This window comes from Delphinapterus leucas, chromosome 4 (genome assembly GCF_059928025.1).
Source record: "Delphinapterus leucas isolate spDelLeu-1000000601 "Yukka" chromosome 4, BTC_Dleu_Yukka2, whole genome shotgun sequence".
Lineage (NCBI taxonomy): Eukaryota > Metazoa > Chordata > Mammalia > Artiodactyla > Monodontidae > Delphinapterus > Delphinapterus leucas.
Window position 1 is genome coordinate 36,669,752 of NC_143132.1, and position 24,595 is coordinate 36,694,346.

General features: G+C 37.9%; 1 pseudogene; it reads left to right on the forward strand.

Moving 5' to 3' along the window:
- The first annotated feature begins 490 nt into the window (after window positions 1-490).
- On the forward strand, window positions 491-3,572 carry LOC111175234 (R3H domain-containing protein 1 pseudogene; annotated as a pseudogene).
- Window positions 3,573-24,595: the final 21,023 nt, after the last annotated feature.

Below are 24,595 nucleotides of genomic sequence, written 5' to 3' on the forward strand. Positions count from 1 at the left end.
TGTAAAGATTGGCAATAAGATATTTTTAAATATAATGATATTCTTATAGTAAATAATTAAAGCCTGTATTCAAGATAAAATAAGCCTGGTGGTGGGAAGGGGTGGGATTTTGCCAGCTGTGGCTGCCACTGGAGCCGGTGTCCGGGCTGGTGATGGGGTTAATTCCCTTTCGTAACACTCTTAACTTGCACCCACCCAGCCCCTCCGTCGCCCTGCTGCGCCGCGCTCCAAACGTCTCCTCCTCAGTAACGCGGGCCCCTGAAAGGTATGATATATTTTATTCTAGACAGTCCAGGAATCTACAGTGGTGACAAGGACATGGGACTCCTCCTGCCAGATTCCAAATTGGTCAAGACAATTTACATCCTGGCTGACAACTGTGAGAAAGAACCTTGGATTATTTTATTTTATTTTTGCGGGACACCACAATTCCACATCCATGGGACACATCAGGCTTCAAGTTCCCTGTAGAATTCTAAAATAACCTTTGCTAATGAGGATGTCTGATACTGTTACTGTAAAAAATGAAACTGAAGCAATGAAGGATTTGGAGGCAGAAGTGAAAGATACAACCAGAGTTGTAAATCTTATCAAATCAGAAAACTATGGGAAGATTTTGGCAGAGAAGAATGAACATTGCATTGACAACAATATTGATTTGCAGGGGAAAATTCAGATACAGGTAACACAATCATTTGGAAAAGAGGAGAAGCCCTCAAAAGGGGAAGCAGAAGGAGAAAAAGCCAGCGATAAGTTGCCCAGAAAAATGTTTTCAAGAGATTCTAGGTCAAGAATACACTGATTCAACCAGCATAGGTCTACATAAATTTTTAGTAAATACATTAAAAAACAATCCCAGGGACAGTATGATGCTGTTGAAATTGGAACAAGAAATTTTAGATTCCATTGGTAATAATGAGTCTCCACGTAAAAAATTCCACCCAATGACATCTTACCATAGGATGCTATTACACAGAGTCGCTGCTTACTTTGGATTAGACCACAATGTTGATCAGAGTGGGAAGTCTGTCACAGTAAACAAAACTAGCAATACAAGAATACCTGATCAGAAATTTAATGAGCATATTAAGGATGATAAAGGTGAAGACTTTCAGAAATGATATATCCTCAAGAGAGATAACTCTACCTTTGACAAAGATGATAACCAGATGAGAATACATTTGAAAGCTGACAGAAGAAGCAAATCTATAGAAGAAAGAGAAGAAGAGTACCAGAGAGCTAGAGACCGAATATTTTCCCAAGATCCCCTGTGTTCCCAAGAGAATTATATTATTGACAAAATAATCCAAGACAAGGATGCTAGTAGCACCCAGCAGAGGTGCCAGATATTTCGAGTTAATAAAGATTCTTCAGGGAGAGCAACAGATAGCCATCAAAGCAGCAATGAGAACGAGTTGAAGTACTCTGAATCACAAACCTGGAGCAGCACAGATTCAGACAGCTCTCTCTGAAACTTCAAGCCTGCAGTAACCAAAGCCAGCAGCTTCGGTGGAATTTCAGTTCTGACAAGAGGTGATAGTTTTGGAAGAAGCAAAAGCATAGGCAGGCTTTCAAAAACAGGTCAGCCCTTCATAAACCCAGATGGGAGTCCAGCTGTGTATAATTCTCCTATGACTCAACAACCAGTTAGAACCCAAGTGCCTGGACCTCCACAGCCACCTCTGCCTCCCCTATCACCTCAACAACAAGCAGCTCAGCATATTTTCTCACAGCAGGACAACCATGGGTCTCAGTGTAGCCACCTGAGTCTTGCCCGCCAGCCATGTGCAGATGGTTCTGATCCTCAAGCCACCATGTTCCAGTCCACTGTTGTTCTTCAGTACAGCAGTCTGGTTATATCACGACAGCAGCCCCCCCCCACCACTGCCTCCTCTTCCTCCCCTACCTCCTGGGCAGCCAGTCCCTACTGCTTGCTATTCTGCCTCTGGTCATCATGTCAGCCAGCCTGTGCTCCAGCAGCAAGGACATATTCAGCAGCCCTCTCCACAGATGCCAGCCTGTTATTGTGCTCCACGCCACTACAACTCCAGTCAACCTCAGTATCGCCCAGTCCCTTCTGTCCATTACAATTCACATCTAAACCAACCACTACCCCAGCCTGCCCAGCAGACAGGTTATCAAGTTATGCCCAACCGGCAGCAAAGCTACCAGGGGATAGTTGGAGTTCAGCAACCCCAGAGTCAGAGCCTAGTTGGTGGCCAGCCCAACAGCATTGGAAATCAGATTCAAGGAGTGGTCATTGCCTATCCTTCAGTGCCATCATTTCAGGTTTCACTGCCTCAAGGTTCTCAGGAATTGCCCATCAGACTTATCAACAGCCTGCTATGTTTCCTAATCATTCTAATCAAGGATCTATGCCTACAGCAGGAATGCCAGTTTACTACAGCATCATTCCACCAGGCTAACAAAATAATTTAAGCTCCTCAGTAGGTTACTTGCAACATCCAGGATTAGAACAAGTACAGTTGCCTCGAACTACTTCACCATGCAATTCCCAGCAGCTCCAAGGCCACCAGTGTGCAGCTGTGCCACCTCCACCACCTGGTGGTGGAATGGTGACGATGCAGCTCAGTGTACCAAACAATCCACAATCTTGTGCCCATCCACCCCCACAGTGGCAACAAAACAAATATTATGGTGATCACCAGAGAGGACAGAAGTGTATGGAATTTAGCAGTAGAGACAATATTGTTCAGGAGATGCCAGATACCCGTTACTTGGCCAGCCCCTGCAGTACAACCCTCCTGCTGTTCTGCACAGACACATTCCAGCCCAACAGGGTCAGCCTGGCAACAGGCATGGAAACCGAGGAAGGAAACAAGCTAAAAAAGCTGGATCCACCGACCTTGGTGCAGGAGAAGCAGTTGTTGGGAAGGTCTTGGAAATTACTGAACTACCAGATGGAATAACTCGTGTGGAAGCTGAGAAGCTTTTTGGGGAACTCTTTAAAATTGGCACCAAGATCTGGTGGCTCTGGGACCCCCAGTCCCAGCCCCAGCTGCGTCATCACCTCCTCTGCTGTGGCAGTGGGGACAGCACTGTCAACCCCGAAAGCTCTAAACCTAGTGACTTGGCCTCCATGTACACTGTCTTAGCCACATTCCCCTCCATCTCGGCTGCACAGAATTCTCTGAAGAAACAAATTAACTCAGTTAACGAGTTTAAGCTGAGAATGAGCAAGAAGCATTATGACTTTCACATTTTGGAAAGAGCAAGTTCTCAGTAACAGCCACTTTGGACCCATGGCCTTTGTGATTCCCCTGTCCTCACCCATCTTTAACTGGCTTGGTATTTGGAGCTTCTGTTAACATGAGACTCCTAGGATGTGTGGTCGTGGCATTACAACTTCTGAAGACAGGCCAGTGATCCAGCAAAGGCGTGGGGGGGAATACACATTTCACCCCAGATGACTGTAGGAATCCACATCGGAATGATACAGAGTTAGCAGCTTTTTCTGAGGAAATGCTGTTCAATTTCCTCCTAACTTTTATAGTTATTTTGTTTTATATTTCTGAATTCTTGTATCAGCTCTATTGTACAGCAAATTATTCTTCAAAATGATTACAACCAGTTGCAACCTGTATTTCTTTTTTTGAAGCCAGCACAGTGTGATCCAACATAGAATTTTGGGGGAAAAGAATGCAGGAGTGTAATAACCAAGTCACAACGGTGTACTGTCTTTGGGGGGCTGGAGAGTGACTATGGAGATCCCACAAATAGAAGATTACTCTTCCCCTGTATCTCTAAACACAGAAACAATTTCCCGAAAATATAGAATTCCCTCATAGGGTCTTTTCCTTATTCACTTAGGTCATATAAACATTAAGTGTAAAGTAAATTTTGTTCTTAACACCTCTTAATCAAACCACTTAGGTTCAAAGGGGAATAGGAATCATTCTAGGCAGGAAAATACTTCCATTTTTTTTTTTTAAGTCTCCCTTCAATAATTAAATGCCACTTATTTTCATTCCCTTCCTTGTGGAATTTTTGTCACCTGAGGAAATGCATTTGATGAGTGCTGGAAACTTCTTAAGTGGTTTAAAATGTGTTTTCATTGTTTGCAGCAGATCACTGGACATCAAAGATTCATTGCACTTATGAACAAGGAACCTGTTTTTCAATTTACAAGGCTGTACAATGTGTGCTGATGCAAGCCTTTTTTAGTTCAAGAGAATAAATGTTTACAAATATATACCCACTCTGTCTTTTGTAAATTAAAATCATGTTTTTAAATGAGAAAAAATAAAAGATAAAATAAGCCCAATGCAATGCACTTTATTTTAACTAGGTTTAGTGATTGTCCAAAAAGTAATTCTCAAATTAGAAAAATTATGCTTCATGTATATCAGGAGTACTATCTTCCTGTTTACAACAAGGTTTTAATCACCTTGATTTTTATAATTACTCCAATAAAATATTTATAATACCTTCTCATATTACAATTATAAATAATTATTTGTGGTAATCTAAATTTTACTTATGACATTAAGTTCAATTTAATGACTTATTTCTAAGTATTTGGAGGAAAAACATTTTATTTTATCCTCTATTAGAAGAATATCAACTGTTTCTAAAAGCAACTGTCAGTTTTACTGTATTTACTATGGCAACAAGCCTAGTTATTATGTGTGTATGATTTATTTTCAGCAGATGTATAATTATTTCTAAAACAAGCAGATATATACTCTTACAAAATTAACTTTTTAAATTTGAAGTTGTAAAGCATGGTAGTTCTAAATCATAGAACATAAAACCCTTAAAACTTCCACTTTTCATGCCTGACTTATAAATAATATTTAGCACTTCTGACAAAAAGAATCTTATAACAGAATTCACTTACTGGAATAAAGAAGTGCAATAGATAATAAGCTTGCCACTTAATTTTTTCTCCTTTACCCTTGGTACCAGAATGACTTAGTACTTATGATGGCCAGGACACCACAGTCCCTTTAATGCTCAAAGCAGTAAATCCTTCCAAACTAAGATTTCATCTTGATTGTAACCACCTGACTCTTTGATAGACCTCAGAGCTATTCATTTTGCTGTTTTGTAGTATAATCATTATACAACTACACAATGCTCCCTACCAGTCTTGTCATTAGGGTGATATAAATTTGTTCCTCTACTTCTGAACTTCCAACAAGGTGACAGTCCTCTATTAATGGAAACCTTGCGAATACCAAGGAGGGAATTGTGGCAGTATCACAAAGTGTTATCCCAATCAGGGGAAGCAAAAGTGTATGTATAGCTTAGTGATAGAATAATTCTAATTTTCAAAGTGAAAAATCAAGGAAATAAAATTTTCCTTCAGGAAATTTGACTGCTTTTTATAAAATAACTTTGTTGCATGATTAGACCAAAAATCTCCTTTTTTTACTCTGCCTTATCATACATACATGCTCATCACTGCTGATATTATCCTAAATCTTCTAGGAAGATGGGAAAACCAATAGGATTCTAATTTTAAAACTAGCTAAACTTCAGATATATTTGTACTGCCCTGAACAAAAGATTCTCCTCTGGCTTTATGTTCTTCCCCATGTGGGGTCCACAGACTCTCCTTTTCGGAGATAGTGATGACTTTCCTATTAAATGAGAGACATCAAATCAGTCTCAGAATCTGTTATAAGCAGATATAGGTTATGGCTGCAAGAGACTGAAGCATATAGTTAGTCTTATTATCAATATGTATGTGGTATCCTTTCTGTAACACCTGCTGAAGCAACCACTTCATGAGCTATAATCTGGATAACTGTTCTTTGTTCTTCTGTAAGACCAGACAAAATTAGCTCTTGAACCATGATGGAAAAAGCCTTATTATGTCTTACTGACCACTGTAACTATAGTCAACTATAAGGAATATCACTAGATTCACATATTCGCTTCTCAAAAAAGAATATATTGCATATATATATATATCTTCTGCCTTTTATATGATGAAAAATATCATGGAAAAAACAGATTATTCAGTTATAATCCCCATATCTGGTTCTTCAAGCTCTTCACGTGAGGGTCAGCAGCTTTTCTCTTGACTTAATCTACACATGCTCAGCTCCTGGTTTAGCAGTGGGTGACAAAAGTCTGGAGATAATCCTATTCCTATAATGCTGAAACATAGGATCTCCAGAGTTTTATATCCTTCTCAGTAGCTGGTCTCTGACTAAAAGTCACAAAAGCAATCATGCAGTAGAAAAATTAGAAGGCATAGTACATGTTGAAACTCAAATAATTATCAATGTGATAAGTAACAACTAAAACAAGAGTAGGGTGGATGGATCATGGAAATAAATAGTATATTCTGTAACCCCTGTAGAAAATTACTAAAAGGAAATATGAGAATTAAGAACAGAGCCCAATAGAATAGCTTCTAGACTCATATCTTTTCCATATTATTTAGGCCATACAAGTTAATTTTCAATAAGCTAATGTTAAAATAAATATTGTCATGTTATTTGTACGTGATTTCTAATGGCTCTATTAATATTGTTTTGCTTATAATTTATAAGTGAAACAGCATGAGATATAACAATTAACTATTAACTAGACCCATCTGCATTTAAATATATTTAACTTATACTCTTATAGGATTTTTGCCGAGTAACCTATTTTAAGAGCTATAATATTGACTTTTTCTCCCAATTCCAGTTCTCCTTAAAAAACTTAAATATCTAAAAAGTAACATGCTTTGATTTCTCTTCTATATTTTAGAATTAAATTGACCTTGAGCCTCAAGATGGCCGAAGAGTAAGACCTGGAGATCACGTTCCTCCCCACAAATACATCAGAAATACATCTACACATGGAACAACTCCTACAGAACACCTACTGAACGCTGGCAGAAGACCTCAGACCTCCCAAAAGGCAAGAAACTCCCCACATACCTGGGTAGGGCAAAAGAAAAAAGAATAAACAAAGACAAAAGAATAGGGACGGGACCTGCACCAGTGGGAGGGAGCTGTGAAGGAGGAAAGGTTTCCACACACTAAGAAGCCCCTTCACGGGCGGAGACTGCGGCTGACGGAGTGGGGGAGCTTCGGAGCTGGGAGGAGAGCACAGCCACAGGGGTGCAGAGGGCAAAGTGGAGAGATTCCCGCACAGAGGATCGGTGCCGACCAGCACTCACCAGACCGAGAGGCTTGTCTGCTCACCCACCAGGGCGGGCGGGGGCTGGGAGCTGAGGTTCGGGCTTCGATCGGAGCGCAGGGGGAGGACTTGGGGTTGGCAGTGTGAACACAGCCTGAAAGGGGCTAGTGTGTCACAGCTAGCCAGGAGGGAGTCCAGGGAAAAGTCTGGAGCTGCTGAAGAGGCAATAGACTTTTTCTTCCCTCTTTGTTTCCTGGTGCGTGAGGAGAGGGGATTAAGAGCGCCATCAGCGCGGATCCCAGAGACGGGCATGGGACACTAAGGCTGCTACTGTGGCCACCAAGCAGCCTGTGTGCGAGCACAGGTCACTATCCACACCTCCCCTCCTGGGAGCCTGTGCAGCCCACCATGGCCAGGGTCCCGTGATCCAGGGACAACTTCCCTGGGAGAACGCATGGTGCGCCTCAGGCTGGTGCAACGTCACACCGGCCTCTGCCGCCGCAGGCTCGCCCCGCACTCCGTACCCCTCCCTCCCCGCGGCCTGAGTAAGCCAGAGCCCCCGAATCAGCTGCTTCTTTAACCCCGTCCTGTCTGAGTGAAGAACAGACGCCCTCAGGCGACCTGCACGCAGAGGCGGGGCCAAATCCAAAGCTGAACCCCGGGAGCTGTGTGAACAAAGAACAGAAAAACGAAATCTCTCCCAGCAGCCTCAGGAGCAGTGGATTAAATCTCCACAATCAACTTGATGTACCCTGTATCTGTGGAATACCTGAATAGACAACGAATCATCCCAAATTGAGGGGGTGGACTTTGGGAGCAATGATATATATATATATATATATATATATATATATATATATATATATATATATAAACTTTTTCTCTTTTTGTGAGTGTATGTATATGCTTCTGCATGTGATTTTGTCTGTAATACTTTGCTTTTACCATTTGTCCTAAGGTTCTGTCTGTCCGTTTTTTGTTTTTTGTTTTTTTGCGCTGGCCTCTCACTGTTGTGGCCTCTCCCGTTGAGGAGCGCAGGTTCTGGACGCGCAGGCTCAGCGGCCATGGCTCATGGGCCCAGCCGCTCCGCGGCATGTGGGATCCTCCCAGACCGGGGCACGAACCCGTGTCCCCTGCATTGGCAGGCGGACTCTCAACCACTGCGCCACCAGGGAAGCCCCTGTCCGTTTTATTTAGTATAGTTTTTAGAGCCTGTTATCATTGGTAGATTTGTTCTTGGGTTTGGTTGCTCTTTTCTTTATTTCTTTTTTTTTTTTAATTACTTAATTTTTAAATTTTTAATAATTATTTTTAATTTTAATAAATTTATTTTCTTTTCTTTCTTATCTTTCTTTCCTTTTTCCTTTTATTCTTTCTTTCTTTCTTTCTTTCTTTCTTTCTTCCTTTCTTTCTTTCGTCTTTCTCCTTTTATTCTGAGCTGTGTGGATGACAGGGTCTTGGTGCTCCAGCTGGATGTGAGGCCTGTGCCTCTGAGGTGGGAGAGCCGAGTTCAGAACTTTGGTCCACCAGAGACCTCCCAGATCCACATAATATCAAATGGTGAAAATCTTCCAGAGTTCTCCATCTCAATGCCAAGACCCAGCTCCACTTAATGACCAACAAACTACAGTGATGTACATCCTATGCCAAACAACTAGCAAGACAGGAACACACCCATTAGCAGACAGGCTGCCTAAAATCATAATAAGGTCATACACACCCCAAAACACACCACCAAACACAGACCTGCCCACCTGAAAGACAAGATCCAGCCTCATCCATCAGAACACAGGCACTAGTCCCCTCCACCAGGAAGCCTACACAACCCACTGAACCAAACTTACCCACTGGGGGCAGACACCAAAACAACGGGAACTCTGAACCTGCAACCTGCAAAAAAGGAGACCCCAGACACAGTAAGTTAAGCAAAATAAGACAGAGAACCACACAGCAGATGAAAGAGCAAGGTAAAAACCCACCAGACCAAACAAATGAAGAGGAAATAGGCAGCCTACTTGAAAAAGAATTCAGAATAATGATAGTAAAGATGATCCAAAATCTTGGAAATAGAATGGAGAAAATACAGGAAACATTTCACAAGGACTTAGAAGAACTAAAGAGCAAACAAACAATGATGAACAACACAATAATTGAAATTAAAAATTCTTTAGAAGGAATCAGAAGCAGAATAACTGAGGAAGAAGAACTGATAAGTAACCTGGAAGATAAAAGAGTGGAAATAACTACTGCAGAGCAGAATAAAGAAAAAAGAATGGAAAGAATGGAGGACAGTCTCAGAGACCTCTGGGACAACACTAAACACACCAACATTCAAATTATATGGGTCCCAGAAGAAGAAGAGAAAAAGAAAGGGACTGAGAAAACATTTGAAGAGATCATAGTTGAAAACGTCCCTAATATGGGAAAGGAAATAATTAATTAAGTCCAGGAAGCACAGAGAGTCACATACAGGATAAATCCAAGGAGAAACATGCCAAGTCACATATTGATCAAAGTATCAAAAATTAAGTACAAAGAAAAAATATTAAAAGCAGCAAGGGAAAAACAACAACATACACAGGAATCCCCATAAGGTTACCAGCTGATATTTCAGAAGAAACTCTGCAAGCCAGAATGGAGTGGCAGGACATATTTAAAGTGATGAAAGTGAAAAACCAACAACCAATATTACTCTACCCAGCAAAGATTTCATTCAGACTTGTCGGAGAAATTAAAACCTTTACAGACAAGCAAAAGCTAAGAGAATTCAGCACCACCAAATCAGCTTTACAACAAATGCCAAAGGAACTTCTCTAGGCGGGAAACAAAAGAGAAGGAAAAGACCTACAATTACAAACCACCAAAATTTAGAAAATGGTAATAGGAACAAACATATCAATAATTACCTTAAATATAAGTGGATTAAATGCTCCAACCAAAAGACATACACTGGCTGAATGTATAAAAAAACAAGACCTCTACATATGCTGTCTACAAGAGACTCACTTGAGACCTATGGACATATACAGACTGAGAGTGAGGGGATGGAAAAAGATATTCCATGCAAATGGAAATCAAAAGAAAGCTGGAGTAGCAATTCTCATATCAGACAAAATAGATTTTAAAACAAAGACTATTACATGAGACAAAGAAGGACACTACATAATGATCAAGGGATCAATCCAAGAAGAAGATATAACAATTGTAAATGTTTATGCACCCAATATAGGAGCACCTCAATACATAAGGCAAATACTAACAGCCATAAAAGGGGAAATAAACAGTAACACAATCATAGTAGTGGAATTTAACATCCCACTTTCACCAATGGACAGATCATCCAAAATGTAAATAAGTAAGGAAACACAAGTTTTAAATGATACATTAAACAAGATGGAGTTAGTTGATATTTATAGGACATTCCATCCAAAAACAACAGAACAAACTTTCTTCTCAAGTGCTCATTGAACACTCTCAAGAATATATCATATCTTAGGTCACAAATCAAGCCTTGATAAATTTAAGAAAATTGAAATTGTATCAAGTATCTTTTTTGACCACAGCACTGTAAGACTAGATATCAATTACAGGAAAAAAAATCTGTAAAAAATACAAACACATGGAGGCTAACAATACACTACTTAATTACCAAGAGATCACTGAAGAAATCAAAGTGGAAATAAAAAAAAATACCTAGAAGCAAATGACAAGGAAAACACTACAACCCAAAACCTATGGGGTGCATAGGTTCTAAGAGGGAAGTTTATAGCAATACAATCCTACCTTAAGAAATAAGAAACATCTCAAATAAAAAACTAACCTTACATCTATAGCAATTAGAGAAACAAGAACAAAAAAACCACAAAGCAGAAGGAAAGAAATCATAAAGATCAGATCAGAAATAAATGAAAAAGAAATGAAGGAAACAATAGCAAAGATCAATAAAACTAAAAGCTGGTTCTTTGAGAAGACAAACAAAATTGGTAAACCATTAGCCAGACTCATCAAGAAAAAAAGAGAAAAGACTCAGATTAATAGAATTAAAATGAAAAAGGAGAAGAATTGACACTGCACAAATGCAAAGGATCCTGAGAGACTGCTACAAGCAACTCTACACCAATAAAATGGATAACCTGGAAGAAATGGACAAATCCTTACAAAAGCACAACCTTCTGAGACTGAACCAGGAAGAAATAAAAAATATAAGCAGACCAATCAGAAGCACTGAAATTGAAACTGTGATTAAAAATCTTCCAAAAAACAAAAGCCCATAACAAGATGGCTTCACAGGCGAATTCTATCAAAGATTTAGAGAAGTGCTAACACCTATCCTTCTCAAACTCTTCCAAAATATAGCAGAGGGAGGAACACTCCCCAGCTCATTCTATGAGACTATGAACACCCTGATACCAAAACCAGACAAAGATGTCACAAAGAAAGAATACTCTAGGCCAATATCACTGATGAAAATAGATGCAAAAATCCTCAACAAAATACTAGCAAGCAGAATCCAACAGCACATTAAAAGTATCATACATCTTGATCAAGTGGGGTTTATCTCAGGAATTCAAGGATTCTTCAATATACACAAATCAATCAATGTGATAAACCATATTAACAAATTGAAGGAGAAAATCCATATGATCATCTCAGTAGATGCAGAAAAAGCTTTCAACAAAATTCAACACCAATTTATGATAAAAACCCTCCAGAAAGTAGGCATAGAGGGAACTTAACTCAACATAATAAAGGCCATATATGACGAACCCACAGCCGACATCGTCCTCAGTGGTGAAAAATTGAAACCATTTCCACTAAGATCAGGAAAAAGACAAGGTTGCCCACTCTAACCACTCTTATTCAACATAGTTTTGGAAGTTTTAGCCACAGCAATCAGAGTAGAAAAGGAAATAAAAGGAATCCAAATTGGAAAAGAAGAAGTAAAGCTGTCACTGTTTGCAGATGACATGATACTATACATAGAGAATCCTAAAGATGCTACCAGAAAACTACTGGAGCTAATCACTAAATTTGGTAAAGTAGCAGGATATGAAATTAATGCACAGAAATCTCTTGCATTCCTATATGCAAATGATGAAAAATCTGAAAGTGAAATTAAGGAAACACTCCCATTTACCATTAAACAAAAAGAATAAAATACCTAGGAATAAAACTACCTAAGGAGACAGAAGACCTGTGTGCAGAAAACTATGACACTGATGAAAGAAATTAAAGATGTTACAAACAGATGGAGAGATATATCATGTTCTTGGATTTGAAGAATCAACATTGTGAAAATGACTCTACTACCCAAAGCAATCTACAGATTCAATGCAATCCCTATCAAAATATCACCAGCATTTTTCACAGAACTATACCAAAAACTTTCACAATTTGTATGGAAACAAAAAAGACCCCGAATAGCTAAAGCAATCTTGAGAAAGAAAAACGGAGCTGGAGGAATCTGGCTCCCTGACTTCAGACTATACTACAAAGCTACATTAATCAAGACAGTATGGTACTGGCACAAAAACAGAAATAAAGATCAGTGGAATAGGTCAGAAATACCAGAGATAAACCCACGCACATATGGTCACCATATTATTTTTTGGGGGGGCTGTACACGGGTCTCTCACTTTTGTGGCCTCTCCTGTTGCGGAGCACAGGCTCCAGACGTGCAGGCTCAGCGTCCATGGCTGATGTACCCAGCCGCTCTGTGGCATGTGGGATCTTCCCGGACCAGGGCATAAACCCGTGTCCCCTGCATCAGCAGGCGGACTCTCAACCACTGCGCCACCTGGGAAGCCCTGGTCACCTTATTTTTGATAAAGGAGGCAAGAATATACAATGGAGAAAAGACAGCCTCTTCAATAAGTGGTGCTGGGAAAACTGGACAGCTACATGTAAAAGAATGAAATTAGAACACTCCCTAACACCATACACAAAAATAAACTCAAAATGTGTTAAAGACCTAACTCTAAGGCCAGAAACTATCAAACACTTAGAGGAAAACATAGGCAGAACACTCTATGACATAAATCAGAGCAAGATCCTTTTGACCCACCTCCTCGAGAAATGGAAATAAAAATAAACAAATGGGATCTAATGAAACTTAAAAGGTTTTGCACAGCAAAGGAAACCATAAACAATACCAAAAGACAATCCTCACAGTGGGAGAAAATATTTGAAAATGAAGAAACTGACAAAATTTAATCTCCAAAATTTACAAGCAGCTCATGCAGCTCAATATCAAAAAAACAAACAACCCAATCCAAAAATGGGCAGAGACCTAAATAGATATTTCTCCAAAGAAGATATACAGATCATCAATGAACCCATGAAACAATGCTCAACATCATTAATCATTAGAGAAATGCAAGTGAAAACTACAGTGAGATATCACCTCACACCAGTCAGAATGGTCATCATCAAAAAATCTACCAACAATAAATGCTGGAGAGGGTGTGGAGAAAAGGGAACCCTCTTGCACTGTTCGTGGGAATGTAAATTGGTACAGCCATATGGAGAACAGTATGGAGGTTCCTTAAAAAACTAAAAATAGAACTACAATATGACACAACAATCCCACTACTGGGAATATAACCTGAGAAACCATAATTCAAAAAGAGTCATGTACCAAAATGTTCATTGCAGCTCTATTTACAATAGCCAGGACATGGAAGCAACCTAAGTGTCCATCAACAGATGATTGTAGAAAGAAGAGGGGGCACATATATACAATGGAATATTACTCAGCCATAAAAAGAAATGAAATTGAGTTATTTGTAGTGACGTGTATGGACCTAGAGTCTGTCATACAGAGTCAAGTAAGTCAGAAAGAGAAAAACAAATATCGTATGCTAACACATATATATGGAATCTAAAAAAACCAAACCAAACAAAAAAAAACGGTCATGAAGAACCTAGGGGCAGGACGGGAATAAAGACGCAGACCTACTAGAGAATGGACTTGAGGACACGGGGAGTGGGAAGGGTAAGCTGGGACAAAGTGAGAGAATAGCATGGACATATATACACTACCAAAAGTGAAACCAATAGCTAGTGGGAAGCAGCATCATAGCACAGGGAGATCAGCTCAGTGCTTTGTGACCACCTAGAGTGGTGGGATAGGGAGCGTGGGAGGGAGGGAGACATAAGAGGGAAGAGATATGGGGGTATAAGTATATGTATAGCTGATTCACTTTGTTATAAAGCAGAAACTAACACACCCTTGTAAAGCAATTATATTCCAATAAAGATGTAAAAAAATAAATTAATTAAATTAAATTAAATTAAATTCTCCTAGATATGACTCCTTAAATAGAAACAACGGAGCTTTTCCTCAATGTGAAACATTCAATCTGAAGTTCAAAGTCTACTGCTTTTTTCCTTCTCATCCTTCTGTCTGAGATGACATTATAAGATCAGGCAGATGTGTCTGGTCTCTGGAAAGTCAACAAATTTACAAACTTACATCACCAGAGCTAAACACAAGGTTGTTTATAATTCTTATCTCTCCTCACCTCACTGCACAATCAAGCACTGAAAAAATCTTATCCTCATCTTATCATCAAATTTTACCTTCCATTCTGCATCTCCTGGCAGCACATGCTTACACAGTCTGAATACCTGTCAAATCAGCAAGCTATCTCTCCCAAGTTATTTTTGGGTGCTACCCATGGTAGCACATGAAAATATGGTCACTCTCTTCTCTCCTTAGGGAAATACCAGAAAGTCAGTAGTGCTTCCTCAGAGGGATGAATTGCCACTCTGTCACAATTAAGGGCTCTACAAAAGTATGGGAAAACAGAAGCTTATGATTTCAGTCAGAAAACTTTTAACTCTGGTTTAGTAAAGATAAGGGTGAGAAGACAAATGGTCAATATGCATAAAGTATTTTATACGTAGAAGAACACGGCTTCTTTGCTAAATAACAGCATAATAACATCAAGATGAGTAATCTGAAGAAAGATTAAAGTACATTCAAGACAAACAAAAATTTTGCTAGATAAAATGTGTAGGAAGAGCAAATTCATGGCAAATGTGGACAGGAAATTTCTTTGTACATAAAAGAATTGGAATAAAACTATGAATAATAGGGAATAATCTTTTAACTACTATAATATGTAACAAACCTAAACCTTAAGGTTACTCCCAAGGAGGCTAACGAAGCTCCGTCACCCTGCTTCTTAGGAGAACTCTAAGAAATAGTTACTGAAAACCCGGCCTCTGTTCGCTGGTGCTGAATAGAAACGTGGAAACAGAGTTTTGGAGGAGCAGAAAAGAGTAGCTTTATTACCTTGCCAAGCAAAGGAGGCCACAGCAGGCTAACACCCTCAAGACTGTGCCTCCCTTCCTGGGAAATAGGAAGGGGTCTTATAGTTTCATGGTGGAAAATAGAGCTGTAGGTAAGGATCCAGGCTGATATAGTCTTGCATTCTTCTTTCCTCCAAGAGACATTGAGATCATTAGGGCTGGCATTAGGTGGTTCCGGAACAGGTTCTGGTGGTCCTCAAGGTTATCGTTCCATGACCTTCTTTCTGGAATGAAGAATGCTAGCAAAGGAAATGAGTGTTAGGAAGTGTTGTCTTGGAGACATAAATATCAGGTGCATAGTACAACTTTAACTAGAGGGCAATCATTTTCAGAGTGCAGTTAAGCAAGAAAGGGCGGGGGGAAACCTCTATAGGAGACCAGTTGAATGGGAGGAAAGAATACCAGTTGAATGGGCTGAATAAGGGCTAACATAATGAGGGTAGTTTCTGCTACAGCAATACTATTTGCAGCTTCAAGAACCATATTTAGATCAGACTCAATTGTTACAACTCCATGATCCAGCCATGTGAGGAGATGCTAAATTATATTTATCAGTTTATAAACATAAGTATTAAAAAAGAATCGATTTCAAGTCCAAACATTTGTGAACTCAACATGGAATGTTAGAAGCAGAGGCAAACAAGGCCTGGAAGAATAATAAAGAAACAAAATTAAACACTGACTTAAAACAGCAGGTGATACACTTATAAACTCACTAGATCCATGTATTACTTCTTTATTGATGCTGTAACAAATTAAAGTACTACAAATTTAGTGAACTAAAACATCACAAATGTATTCTCTTACTGTTCTATAGGTCAGAAGTACCAAATTGGTTTTATTGGGGTAAAATCCAAGGGTCAACAAGGTTGGTTTGTTCTGGAGGATTTAATTAGAGAAGCTGTTTCCTTGCTTTTTTTAGCTTCTAGTCACTCTCTGTATTCCTTGGCTTGTAGTCCCATCTTCCATCTTCGAAGTGCATCAGTCCAATCTCTGTTTCTGACATTGCATACTTTCACCTCTGACTCTGATTCTCTTGCCTTGCTCCAAAATGGACCTTTGTGATTACATCAGTAATAGATTATCTCCCTATTTCAAGATGCTTGCCTTAATCACATTTGCAAAGTCCTTTTCATGCCATATTAGATAACACTCACAGGTTCACGGGATTATGATGTGCACATATTTTGTGACCAATTTTCCACTGCCTGCAACATCCCAGTATATAGAACAAGCATATATACAGTAGCAGGTACTCAAGTTCATATAATTTAATAACTTGTTGCAATTTCAGAATTTAATTATATTACTTACTAGGCCATTGCATTGAACCTGACTTTTTGAGGAAAAAATGCACACATATTTTCAAAATTTTAAGGTTAGAAAATGGCATTAATCATGAAATTCAGAAAGATGGATATATATTTTTGGAGGAAATTATAGTGACCTAGCATACTCCTAGAGTTAGCAGATACATTTTTATATTACACAACTTTGGAAAAGGAGTGGGGAAGCTTTTATTTATGTCTTTTTGTTTTTTTCAATGAATTTCAAGTTTAAGGCGTCAGGAATTATCAGGATAAAGTCAGGCACCACAAGTGAAAATAGGCAGATTTTTCTCTATTATTTGCTAATGAATTCCTAAAAACTCTTCGAGAACAAACTGAAGAGAAAGCCATAGGGAAAATACTTCAGAGAATTCATCTGGGTTATCAACAGAATAGCTGATGAGGTCAAATTTTGGTTCAACATGAGGACACAGAAAGGACACTACCGATTCTCTCATAGCCAGAGTTTTTTTCAGATAGTTTAATAGAGGTGAATCGAGCTTGAATTAATTATTGCCAAGTTCTTTAGAAAAATGCTGTATTCATAATTTAATAGTATAAGGTTAGCAAATTCCTGAAAGAAGGAAGAAACATGCAAATAAAATAAAATCAACACCAAACTTTCTCTGTGTGACTACTTTGATATCCATTATCAGTTGACACTACAGAGCAACATAAAAATAACAAGAACAGCAAAAACAAGCCCTCATAAGACCACAGTGGCATAAACAATAAATTGTCTACTTATCTGGTGCAGTTATCTAGGTGCTAGTCTTAGCTGTGATTGAACAATGTGTCTGGCTGTCAGTGGATCTAAGCTGGCATTGGCTGGGACAACTGGGGCAGCTTGACTCTGATATTTTCTACCTTTCCCTCCAGCAGACTAGACTGAGTGTGTTCTCAAGGTGACTGCAGAAGAACAAGAGAGCAAGCAGGAACATGCAAGTACTCTCCCAAGACTTTGCTGGCATTGAGTCTGCTAATATGCAATTTCCAAAGCAAGTCTCAAGATTAAACCTGGAGTCAGAGTGAGAGAATGCAACGAAGTTACAGGTCACTAATTCAGTTAACATAGGATATCTCAAATCCAAAAATAATTGATTATAAAAATTTGAATATTTGCTTTAATCAATTGATACAAGTAGGAATTTTTATGCAGCAAATATTCAAGGAAATGTTTTATAAGAACAAGCAAAAGAATAGTCTTTTACTGCTATACAATCTACATAGAATTCCATGATATTTATTTTACTATTAATGCATGACACATAAATTGATAAAAATAAACTTTTCCCCCATCTCAGTTTAGCAAAGTGTTACCCACATGTTGAATCTAATGACATAGTTTCAAATTTAAAAATTCCCTAATATGTTTGTTAATATTATAATGTCATGTGTATGTTGAGGACATTAAAAAACCTGATAAATGAAAAACTTTTTGCTTGCCTGTTCGTTTGAAAACAAAATAAATTAATAAAATATTCATTATTTATTTCATTAAAAATTGAGGTATTGTTGATTATTTTTGTTTTGCAAATGTTTAAGGTTGCTGTGGTTGGTGTATTTAAGTAAAACCTTTCTCAAGGTTTTTCAGAACTGCCTATCATGTAAAGTTCAGAGTTTAGTTTTCTGAGGTATTGCATTTCCTTATTTCTTTCTGAAAACCTGTAGTATTTTCTATGATTTCTCAAAACAAGAGTAATATGGACCATGCATAATACTGAGCCCCATTACTGGCAGTATTTACAGGCAGTATCTCATTGTATAGAAATATGGGCTGGTTTCTGCTTTCTACCCTTTTTCTTTCATTCACCAAATGTATATTAAATATGTGCTTGTTTTAGATTCTGGGCATACGGCAAAGAACAGAACAAAGTCCCTGCTCTTCTGGAGTTGATATTACAGGCTTCTTTCAATCTGTGGCCCTATTTATTTTGTCAGTCTTTATTTTTATTCTAGTTCTGAAATATTTTTCTATGTGTTTACATATGTGTACCTGTGAATATGTGCACGAGTTTGTGTATGTGTGTGTGTGTGTGTGCGCGTATGTATGTTTACCTGTCTCTTTCCAAAGCCTGGCCTTAATTCAAAGTATATGTCTTTGAACTTGGTTTAATTAACTAAAATTATTTGATCTGGGTCTTAAATTTTACTTATTTTTCATATACTACACACTGTTATGTTTGACAAATTGCAAAAAATAAATATTTCAACTTCATGAGTGTGTGTGTGTGTTTGTATTTATTGCTTTCTCACTTGAATGTTATAATAGTCAGAATCCCTTTGTAAGGTAGGAAAAAGCAAAAACAATTTCACTTTTTTGTGTGAAAAGCCTCAGTTTAAAATTAATATATTAGAATATTATGTATTTTCCTCAGGTAATACACTCCTTTTGTCCAGCTTGATATGTTGTATTTTACTGAATAAGGTTGAATAATACATTGCACTCAAGAAGGTTGTATTATGGTAGAAACATTCTATTTTCAAATGCTTTTGTAATAGAATCTACTCAATTCTTCAAAAAGAAATGAGGAATGCATAGGAAGGGCAAGACCACACGAAACTAAACTCTAAGGTCTCCATTATATAGTTATCCCTTGAACATTCCTAAAAGCTCAGAGAAGGACTTTATTTAAACATACAGGCTACAGCCACCTTAGCTATTTGCAAAATAAGAATAATAAGAGAACTCATACCCATAGAGATGCTGGGAGATTGAATAAGAATATTCTCAATAATCTTTGTAAAATTTCCTTGAGTTCTTTGAAAAATAAAAGAGTACCATTTAAATTTGTGATGCTATTATGAAGGCTTGAGCTTGGGGCCAGGTAACTGTATTTAGAAGGTAGTCCTTGTGAGTTAGTCCTTGAATTCATCTTTATCATCACAGTCTAAGCACTGGCAACACTTTTCCAAAGTAGTTTCTGTTTTGTGCCAAGGATCTTTCAAAAGCAAGAAATATTAATTATATGTTTTTGGATATATATATATATATATATATATATTTTTTTTTTTTTTTCCGATACGCGGACCTCTCACTGTTGCGGCCTCTCCCGTTGCGGAGCACAGGCTCTGGACGCGCAGGCTCAGCGGCCATGGCTCACAGGCCCATCCGCTCCACAGTATGTGGGATCTTCCCGGACCGGGGCACGAACCCGTGTCCCCTGCATCGGCAGGCGGACTCTCAACCACTGTGCCACCAGGGAAGCCCGTTTCTGAATATTTTTAAGGAAAAAATATTTAAATATAACGACCCAAAGGACAGATCACAGTCCACTTTATATACATTATCTACCACTGTCAAGAGGGAGATTTTCATACAAATTTCAGGTGAAAGCATGGATAGCCAAAAACCATATTTTAACTCAGGTCTTCATATAATCTATACTATTCCTAGCACAAAAGGACAATAATAAATCAACTGACCAGTATTTTCAGACACAAAATTTAAGGATATTCTCACAGGTCTCTGTAGCATTCTATGATTAGATAGATCATGATCATATTTGGAAAGAGTGAAGTATAAGGCCAATGAGAGAGCAGGTTTGCTGATACGAATGAGAGTTAATTGTAACTCTGAAAAACAAGGGAGCGAGAGCTGTTAAAGTCTAAAAATAAAACCTAATAAGTAATAAAAGAATGCACATCCTTAAGATATTCATTGTGAAATGTAGGACTAGTCAATTAATTTTGGCTTTCTAAAAATATAAACACTTAAAATAAAAATTTTAGTTAAATTCAAGACTTCCTTAAAAAAAAAAACGAAGTTTTTCACATATTCAGGCATTTAAGCAGTTTTTCTTATTCAATTTTAAATATGCTGCTGTTGACTCTGGAAAAGTTATTCCATTAAGGAATCTAATATACTTAGAGTTGCAGTAATTATGTTTCTGTCAAAGTGTGCAAAGGATAGTGTTCTGAACAGTGTATTACTTTGCTTCATGCTAAGTGCAAGTCACAGAATGTCCAGCATAGCATCTTCTAGAAATATAACATTTGTTAGACATAAAATTGATAACAAAAGAGAAATGAATACATATTCTCCTAGGGAATTAGGGCATCTGCAATACAGCCTGAGAGGCAAATAAACATTTTCAAAGCCTGACAAATTTTTTCTGACAAGTATATGATGAAATATAAGAAAGTTTGTTGAGGTCAAAAAGTCAATATCTCCCTCAACAAAACCAAACAGCACAGCAAATTAGATAGACTACCATTAACCTAAATTTATCTGATTAATCTTTGAATTTTGAAATCCAATTTAAAAATCTCCTTGTCCCAGAGGTTAATACTCAAGCACAGCTGATGTCAGATCCTAAGAACTCTTACAGTAATTCCTGGACATCATCCTAATCAGTTCAGAACTACTAAGCCTCTCAAGGTCATACATGTTCTCTTATTAAATGTGGAGAATCTATGAATCTGGGAAAATATAGGTTGATTCGATTCTTTTGAGCTTGATATCTAAGCTGACCTGTGTAATTTCTGTACAGAGCATCTCGATAACGTTGACTCAGTTTACCCATTTGATAAATCTCATGATCTCAGGAACTTTGAGGGCTTATGCTTCAATTCATGCAACACTGAAAATGTTACATTTGGACAACTAGGTATTACTGATTACAAAGTTTTGCCAAGTATTATACATATTAGTCATTTCATGATGTAATTTTTTTTTTTTTTAAGGTATGCGGGCCTCTCACTGTTGTGGCCTCTCCTGTTGTGGAGCATAGGCTCCGGACACGTAGGCTCAGCAGCCATGGCTCACGGGCCCAGCCGCTCCGCGGCATGTGGGATCTGCCCAGAGCAGGGCATGAACCCGTGTCCCTTGCATCGGCAAGCAGACTCTCAACCACTGCGCCACCAGGGAAGCGCCATGATGTAATTTTTAAAAAGGACAAATTGCAGAGGATTACAATTTATGTAGCAACATCCCCACTTCTATAGATTGTGAAGTTTAAGCCACTTACACTCTCTTGTGGGTTTTTATACAATTTTTACCCATATTGAACAATATATCAAATATTACAATTCTTAGTGAAGTAGGACCTTAGCTGTGTTTGTGATCTGCATATTGTAATTAACATGTCAGTGGTTTGAGCTTTATATTGGTCATGTTTTTATATTCTGTTTATTTAGTCAAAATAAAAATCATTAGGGTGCAGTCTTCTTTCTGTGACCTCCCAAGGGCCTTTGTTTTTTGCGGTACACGGGCCTCACTGCTGTGGCCTCTCCCATTGCGGAGCACAGGCTCCGGACGTGCAGGCTCAGCGGCCATGGCCCACGGGCCCAGCCACTCCGCGACATGCGGGATCCTTGCGAACCGGGGCACGAACCCGCGTCCCCTGCATTAGCAGGTGGACTCTCAACCACTGCGCCACCAGGGAAGCCCCCCAAGGGCCTTTAAGTAGATTGATATTCCTCACATTGGCCAAATTCATTTCTATTGAGGGGATTTTTATCTTTGTGATAATAGACAGTTGCTTCTAAGAATTACTTTTATTCAACTATAATTATTGCTGTTTACCTTCTTCTAGAATAGATATATAAGGACTTGAAATTAATAATCTAAAATGAAGTAAACAGACCATTTTCCAATTAAATTAGTACCATAGCACTCACTGATACACACGAGAGTTTTATAATTATGACCCCAGGCATATATACAAAAAGCAGTGTTTCTGAGTCATTGGGCACTTGTTTTTCAAAGCCTAGTTTTTAACTATGCTTTTTTTTTTCTTTTTTTTTTTTTAACTTTTATAGGAATTCTCAGATTATTATCCTCACTGCTTCATCAACCTCATTTCTGAAACTGCAATTTTAATGTGCTAGAAACTCATTCTCCTGTACCTATTCCCCACATTTTCTCCCAATACTTATTCCTCTACTCTTATCTTAGTATTTACTTATATTGACATTTGGTAGACTATATTTTAATTGATAGCATGGGTTTAATAAACCAATAAATACTATTCTTAATATATCATGAAAACTAAAGGCACTAACTTTGAACAACATCACCAAGCAGGAAAACATGATAATTCAGAAGAGTTTTTAGAAACACCTGTCACTACTTCCAAATTTCCATAATTTCCGGTGGTGTAAATAGCCTCTCAGTGGAAACTGATATTATAATGCTACTTCTCAGCAGTAGCTCTAGACTAATGATGTGAGAAAGACATAGAGTATGCAGAAACTACTTGAAGCCACTTTGGGATAAAATAGAAAAAGACCAAATAATAGAAGTCTTCTATTATGGACTTTGAAATACCTTTCAAAAGTATTCTGATATTTTCACTGCTTCTTTATAGATATTTAAAAATTATATATGAATTATTATTTAGAAGTGTGTATAGCAAACAAATATATATGGAATCATACTTCCTATTCTTAATATCAAAGGTACATTTCCAAAAATATGTTTCTATCTTCCAAAGCTGCTGGTCTGAATATACAATTAAAAACAAATTAGCCAAAAAATTGTAAATATGTTCATTGACAGATGTTAACAAGACATTGTTAACTATTAGACTACAGTACTGTTAACTAGACATTTTGTGGTGATCAAATCATTATGTTGTACAACTGTAACTAATGTAATTTGTCAATTATACCTCAATAAAAAATAAAACAGAAGGCATGTAAAAAATAAAACAAAAACACAATTTAGGAAACTAAAGGTTTACCTTATGAAACACTCTAATTTTGCCAGCAAAAATACTAGCAACTTTGAACAGAACTGTAAATTATTTATTTACCATTTGACTATTCACTTTAACATATGAGTTACCTTCAATACCATTGTCAGTTCATATATACTCCATTACCTATTCTGCCCTACTAATCTCCTTATCCTGCTTCATTTAGCTTCATATCAACATATATTACATTCCATATATTTATTTTCTGTATCCCTCCAATAGAATCAAATTTCAAGAAAGCAGGCAATTTGTTGATAATTACTGTGTGTATCATGGTGTCCTGGGAATAATAATATTTGAATGAATGAATAGATTCTTTGGTGGAAGCAATTCATTCAGAAGTCAGTATTACAATTATTTCATATTATATTACTTTTGTACAAAAGTGATGGGCTCTTTATCTTAAAGGTTAATTTTTTATGTAAAACTGTTATTTACTGCTAACTTTGAACATTATTTCCCCTTTCCAAGTCATCAAAGACAATGTTGAAATAATAGGTATGACCCAAATAAAACAGATGGCCAAGCAGCACACACACCTTGCCACCTGGAGTGGCATTAACTGGAGGAAACTTATGGACACAGGATCAGTAGCAGTTAACCCACTTTCGACCATAACAATCTGGCAAATCAAATAGGACTCTGGGAGAGTGATCTCAAACATTGAGATATATGCATCTTAAGTGGCATGATTGGGAAGCATTGGCTTTTCTTGCTGTTGAGAGCATGGGTAAGAATGCAAGAGAAATATGACCTGATAAAAACTTGGTTTTCCCCCATCCTGCATACTCAGTACATGACTGGTAATAGCAACATTCTTGTGTTGTGATAAGGGGTTGGTGTCTTGAAGATATTCTGACAAGATAGTGGTAGAATTTGCTACATCTCCTTATCTCCTGGCAAAATTAGAGATAACGTGTAGGGTAGAGGTACCAACATTCGTGTGTCATGGTTGGCAAGGACTAGATGGTTGCCTTCGTGCTTTTTAAGCTACTTGCTCCTTTCCTACAGAGGATGAATTTTAGAGAAATTAATCCTTATCACTCAGTAAAACATAAAATCAGTAGATGTTACTACCCAGGACACAGATAATGCAGGTTGTGAAAGATAGATGAGATCTGAAATAGAGGGAGTCAGAAAATAGAA